Source organism: Octopus bimaculoides, chromosome 2 (assembly GCF_001194135.2).
Source record: "Octopus bimaculoides isolate UCB-OBI-ISO-001 chromosome 2, ASM119413v2, whole genome shotgun sequence".
Classification (NCBI taxonomy): domain Eukaryota; kingdom Metazoa; phylum Mollusca; class Cephalopoda; order Octopoda; family Octopodidae; genus Octopus; species Octopus bimaculoides.
The window spans coordinates 14947824-14955122 of record NC_068982.1 but is presented as its reverse complement, the minus strand read 5'-3'; positions in this window follow the sequence as shown (position 1 = coordinate 14955122).

Genomic DNA, 7299 nt, shown 5'->3' with positions numbered 1-7299 from the left:
TATATATATATATATATATATATATATATATATATGTATGTATGTATGTATATGAATGCATATATATATACAGGCATGGCTGTGTAGTAAGAAGTTTGTTTCCCAACCACATGATTCTGGGTTCAGTCCCACCACATGACACCTTGGGTAGGTAAGTGTCTTCTACTATAGCCTTGGGACAATCAAAGCCTTGTGAATAGATTTGGGAGATGGAAACTGAAAGAAGCTTGTCGTATATGTGTGTATGTGCGTGTGCATGCCTATATTTGTCCTCCACCACCACTTGACAACCAGTATTGGTGTATTTATATCCCTGTAACTTAGTGGTTTGGCCAAAGAAACCAATACAATAAGCAGCAGGCTCAACCAAATAAAAGTATTGGGGTTGATTCCTGCCACTAAAATTCATGGCTGCAATCTAATAACCACAACAAGATAACATTTATGTGTAATATATATATATATATATATATATATATATATATATATATATATATATATATATATATATATATATATACACACACACACACACACACACATATATACATATATAGACATACATACAATTATACACACACACACATATGTATATATATACATACATACGTACATCTGCATACACATACATACATATACATATTTATAAAGAAGAACAAGAGAATCACCATGGAAGAACTCTAGCTGGTTGTAACCATAAAAAAAAAAAACATTGATAGAAATGTTAAAACACCTTGAGGATGAAAGAAGCTTCACAAAGACTGAGCTACCAAGAAGAATAACAATTTCCCAGATGCTGTATATTTTTAAAAGAAAAAAACAACCAAAACAAACAAGGAAATAAACAAATATTTCATCATCATTATTGCTTGCAGAATGTAAACTGAGATGTCTACAAATAAATAAAGTATAACCCCAAAGTATTTTTGTAGTATTATTTGCATAAATTTCACAGAAATATTCAGCAGTCCCTGATTAAATATACTGTTTTTTCTTTTTTTTAATTTTGATGTTTATTTTTTCTTTTCATTGCAGTCAATGATATGATTATTATATGAAACCATGGTGTCTTATGAAGGATTTAAACATCTTGTCTATTGCAAAACATTCACATCTTGGAAAAGCAATCATTTTCTATGCTTACTCTGACAACTACATATTCTTGGCAAATTCACATAGTTCACTGCTAAATATACTTTAAAGAATCTGCCCAAAATCTGAGAATTCTTTAATATATATATAAATGTCTAAGCGCTAAACATTTTATGTAGATTTAATTTGATTTTAAATTTAAATTAATTTTAAAAAAAACTACTTACTCTTTTATTTGTTTCAGCCATTTGACTGTGGCCATGATGGAGCACTGCCTTTAGTCGAACAAATTGACTTATTCTTTGTAAGCCTAGTACTTATTCTATCGGTCTCTTTTGCTGAACCGCTAAGTTACAGGGACGTAAACACACCAGCATCGGTTGTCAAGCGATGGTGGGAGTACAAACACAGACACACACACAATATATATATATATATATGTATATATACGAAGGGCTTCTTTCAGTTTCTGTCTACCAAATCCACTCACAAGGCTATAGTAGAAGACCCTTGCTCAAGGTGCTATGCAGTGGGACTGAACCGGGAACCATGTGGTTGGTAAGCAAGTTATTTACCACACAACAACTCCTGTGCCTACTTGTTCAAATTGGTTTCAAAAGTGATGTTTTATCTCTGTACTGTGTATTGTTTTGGTTGCCTGGTCTGAACAAACCCATCATTAAAGGCATTAGAAGCAGTTATATTTTTCCAAACATTATATAGCTTAGGACTTTATTATCCAATAAGACGGAATTTGAGAAAGATTTGACTGCTATTTTAGATAGGTTTAACAAGCATAGAGACTTCCTAATTCTCACTATTGTAAAATGTCTAAGAGATGTATCTCTCACACAGATATAACCCCAGTTTTTCACTTGTAATACTGTTGGTACCAATTTTTCACTAGTAAATGAATTGAAGAAAGCAGAATTTAAGCTTTCTGCCTAGCAAACATGACGAAAATAATTTGTCCATTTAGCTGTTTTCCATTAACCAAATTAATTAATCAGAATGTCATTTGCTCACTTTAAAATAATTCTAAAAAAAAATCTTTTAGTGTGATATTTTATTATTCTTTTTTGTTAAATTATTTTCACATAAAAAATTTGCCCTTTCTCTATTCCTATCAACTTCAAATATTTATTCTGCTATTTAGTTTCCTTCTTTTATTTGAGTTACAGACAAGAAATACCTAGTGGTATTTCTTCCAGCTCTTTATGTCCCGAGTTCAACTTTGCCTTTTAACCCTCAGGGTGGATAAAATAAAGTACCAATCAAGTACTGGGGTTCACTGTATCAACTAACACATTCCCTTCAAAACCTCTGGTCATGTGCCTAAGGTAGAAACCAAGAAACCATTACTATATGTAATACAAACAATATCTTTTTAGTTATATACAAGGATTATTTGAAAAGAAATTCGTTAAGTCATAGTCTTCTATGTATTTTTTAAACTTAAAGCCATTGATCTAAGTGCTAATGATAGATTCCTATAGTGTAAAAAATTGATCATACTATGAAAAGGGGATGGTAAAAGTGTATGATATATATAGGGAGAGAGAGAGAGAGAATTGTGCATATGTGTACATGGCATAAACATTCATATGTGTGTGAGCGTGTATGTGTGCATGTACCAGTAGCAGTTGATTTTCTCTTACTATTTACCTGATGATTTAGCACAAGCATCGTAGACAAGTCACTGTCATGAAGATTGAAATTCTATCAATCTGTTCTTTTATCTATACAGTAATAATTGTACTCCTAAGCTTCTTTATAAAATGTATGCAATGGTATATCCTATACATGGTGTTTTCCAACAGTCTATAAACTAATAACTATGTTACTGACTTTCTTAAAAGTCATGTAATTGTCTATCCTGGATAAACGTGTTACCAACAACATAATACCAAGTTCTTCTTGAATTATTTTATAACTGAAAAAGAGTTTGGTATGATACAGCAGATAATGGTTATAGAGCACGACAGTGAGAATTGAATCAAGAGAGGCAAAGAAGATACAGTGAAAGATTGGGGAAAAGGCAAAGAAAAAAGAAAAGCAAAATATGAACGATGATGTTAGGGAAGAATATTTTGCACAAGCCAGAATGAGAAAATAGGTTAGAAGAGGAAACACGATCAAGGAGAACAGACAAGATTTCCTAGAAATAAATCAAAGGATAGGATGTTACTATCGGGAGATTTTATGGCAGACAAGATACCATAGAATCTCTACTGTTACTTCTTTATATCATTTAGTTTTTGATAGACTGATTTGTATAGATATACTTTAGAATAATCAGTGTATGTATATGCAGGTATACATGCATATACATATACATAAATTCATCTATATTTCTTCAACTGTTTTGAAACTATTTTTCTATGCAGGTGTAAGCTGGATGGGTACTTATTTGAGAGGCAGTATTTTTATGGCTGGGTATTTTCTAGTCACCAGTTCTTCCCTGTTTCAAGAAAGTTTTATTCCATGGCTTCAAGAAAGCAGAGCTTCAGGACATAATGTTTCCTGGGAGTGTAAATGTGATTACACCATTTTTCACTCAGTTGATCTCACAAGAGAAGCAGAATGGCAACATTTATGCACACACACACGAAATCGAATTACTAACCACTTAGGTGCCACAGAGCTTATGTAAGGTCTTGGAGAAGTAAATCTATTTCTTGGACAGGTACAAATGTTACAACAGTTCCAATGTTTTAGTGTGTCTGGAGAGAGTCATTCTTTTTTAGTGCCTTATTATTTAACACACTCACCACTTATTTAATTATTTATTTAGAACATGGAAAATATAAGTAGAACATAGAAAAAAATAAATTATAAGTAGGAGTGGCTGTGTGGTAAGTAGCTTGCTTATGAACCACATAGTTCTGGGTTCAGTCCCACTGCATGGCACTTTGGGAAAGTGTCTTCTACTATAGCCTCGGGCTAACCAAAGCCTTGTGAGTGGATTTGGTAGACAGAAACTGAAAGAAACCCGTCGTATATATGTATGTGTGTGTATATGTTTGCGTGTCTGTGTTTGTCTCCCCCAACAGCGCTTGACAATCAATGCTGGTGTGTTTACGTCCCTGTAACTTAGCGGTTCGGCAAAAGAGACCCACAGAATAAGTACTAGGCTTGCAAAGAATAAGTCCTGGGGTCGATTTGTTCGACTAAAGGTGGTGCTTCAGCATGGCCACAGTCAAATGACTAAAACAAGTAAAAGAGAGTAAGTAAATGAGTGGAAATCAAACTGGTGATTCTCTTAATTAATAAGGCACTAAAAGAGAATGACTCTCCCCAGACACAACAGAACATGCTTCAACACATGAATTCACATAAAGAATCTTGCAAACCAAATACAAAAACGAAGTTCCAGTGTTATATCCTTAGAAATCTAAGGTCATGTGCCCTATGCAAGTAAAAATTTACTAAAAACAAGTTAAGAAACAAGTAATTAAATACCAGAAAGCCTAAGTTTGTTTTTTTATTTTACAACTATTAAGAAAGTCCACTGCTGATCTGCACTCAAATCCCTAGTGCCAAATTAGGTACAGAAACGCGCACACACACACACACACACACACACACACTGGCTTCCCATCAGTTATGGTGATGGAGGTTCCAGTTGATCGGATCAATGGAACAACCTGCTTGGGAAACTGACATGCAAGTAGCTGAGCGCTCCACGAACACACGTACCCTTAATGTAGTTCTCAAGAAGATCCAGCATGACACAGAACGTGACAAGGTTGGCCCTTTGAAATACAGGTATTATTCGTTTTTGCCAGCTGAGTGGACTGGGGCAACGTGAAATAAAGTGCCTTGCTCAAGAATACAATATGCCACAAGATATCAAACTCGTTATCTCATGATTGCGAGTTGAATGCCCTAAACACTAAGCCATACACCTTTACCGCACACACACATACATTATAATACATTCTCTAGCAGTGGAGATTCTCCTCCTCTTCCTCCTTCTCAACATCATCATCATCAGAAGCTGCATAAATATTAATAATGTCCATGTTCCATGCTGGCATAGGTTGGACTGTTTGACAGGATTCAATGGATCCAAGGATTGCATTGTACTCCAACATCTGTTTCGGGATGGTTTCTGTGGCAGAATGTCCTTCCTAATGCCAACCACTTTATTGTGTGTACTGGGTGCTTTTTCCATACCACTGGCATTAGTGAGGTTGCTGTGTAGCTCACAATATTACAAAATGCAAGGATGACGGACATCTTTTTGCTAGATGGGGTTTAAGGTATGAGGGAAAGGGTTGTGGCAAAGCAGGTTCTTGTTTTAGAGGAGCAATATGGCTATTCCCATTTAGGGAAAAGAGAAAATGAATCAGTAGCAGCAGTAAAGGGATAAATAGTGGTGATGAGGCGTCCAGGTGGTACCTTCAGGTATGAGGTGAGCAGAAGTGAACGAGGTCAAGGAAGCTTGGAGTGTATGGGGGAGGGGGTCAAGAGATAGGGGAAATGGGAGAGGGGTCAAGAGAGAGGGAAAATAGGGAGGGGAGTCAGGCAACAACTACAAAGATTGGGAAGGGTTGAAGGGTGGATGGAGTGATAAATTTTGAGGTGGGAGATTGCCAGTGATGCTCCAGTTAGGAAAGGTAGAAAGAGGTTTTATATTGTATGGCATTTAATATTCCTCTATCTGTCTATGTTGCACAAATGCATGCCATTAGCCATTCTTAGGACATTTTTGTTTAAAGCATTTAAGATGGAGAAATTTGGTAAGTAAAAGGAAATTATAAAGATTTGAGCAGTACTATATATACATAGAGAGGTGCAGGTGTCGCTGTGTGGTAAGAAGCTTGCTTCCCCAACCACATGGTTCTGGGTTCAGTCCCACTGCATGGCACCCTGGGTAAGTGTCTATTATATTAGTCTTGGGTTGACCAAAACCTTGTGAGTAAAGTTGGTAGACGGAAACTGAAAGAATCCTGTCATGTGTATACATATAGGTGCAGGAGTGGCTGTTTGGTAAGTAGTTTGCTTACTAACTACATGGTTCCAGGTTCAGTCCCAGTGCATGGTACCTTGGGCAAGTGTCTTCTACTATAGCCTCTGGCCAACCAAAGCCTTGTGAGTGGATTTGGCTGATGGAAACTGAAAAAAGCCTGTCGTGTATATATATATATATATATATATATCTCTATATATATATATCTATACACATATATATATATACCGGAGTAAGCTCATAAATGTGAAACAAGGTGAAAATAAGAGTACTCAAATACCAGAGGTAGAATAATGTGCTTTATTTAAAAGCAGCAGAAATATAACAAAAGTTGTTACTCAGAGTTTCATGTACCTGTTCGTCGGACAATTTTGTTAAAATGGAACAGAAATAACGATATAATCAAAACTAGTTAAAGGATACACCTTTAAAAATGTATATGTATGTAACTATGTGTATGCATCTGTGTATTTTGATGCATATATGTATATTATAGATGGTCTAGTATGGGTATATACTGTTGTAAAATATTTATGTAATACAGCGTGAAAATTTTAATTTAAATTTTAATGTATTAATTGACTTATATTTTGTATATAATTATTTACATGTATTTTGAATCTACTCTTCGATTTTACAATAGGATGAACTTATACTGAATTCATTTATTTTGTTCATTGCATGCTTAAGACCATTAATTGAAAGGACCAATGAAACAAATCCATTTTTAAAGGCGTATCCTTTAACTAGTTTTGATTATATCGTTATTTCACAACTGGTGTTGGTGTGCTTACGTCCCTGTAACTTAGCAATTCAGTAAAAGAGACTGATAGAATAACTACCAAGCGTAACAAAAAAATAATAAGTAATGGGGTCAATCTATTTGACTACAGATTCTTCTGGACAGTGCCCCAGCATGGCTGCAGTCTAATGACTGAAACAAATGAAAGATATACATACATATATATATATATATATATATATATATAATAACAATATATTATAAATTAACTACCAACAAAAATAATTGGTAAGCTAACTTAAAAAATCATCACCTAAATAGCAGAAAAAAACGACAGTGAAGATATGCAGACTCTTCAAGAATCGATCCTTTTGGTAATATTAATAATAATAAAGGAGTTACGACGCAAAAACGTATAAATTCAAAAGAACATATTTATCTTCTTCAATATATATTTCAGTATAAAGAATTCATTAAGATGCTTAAATCA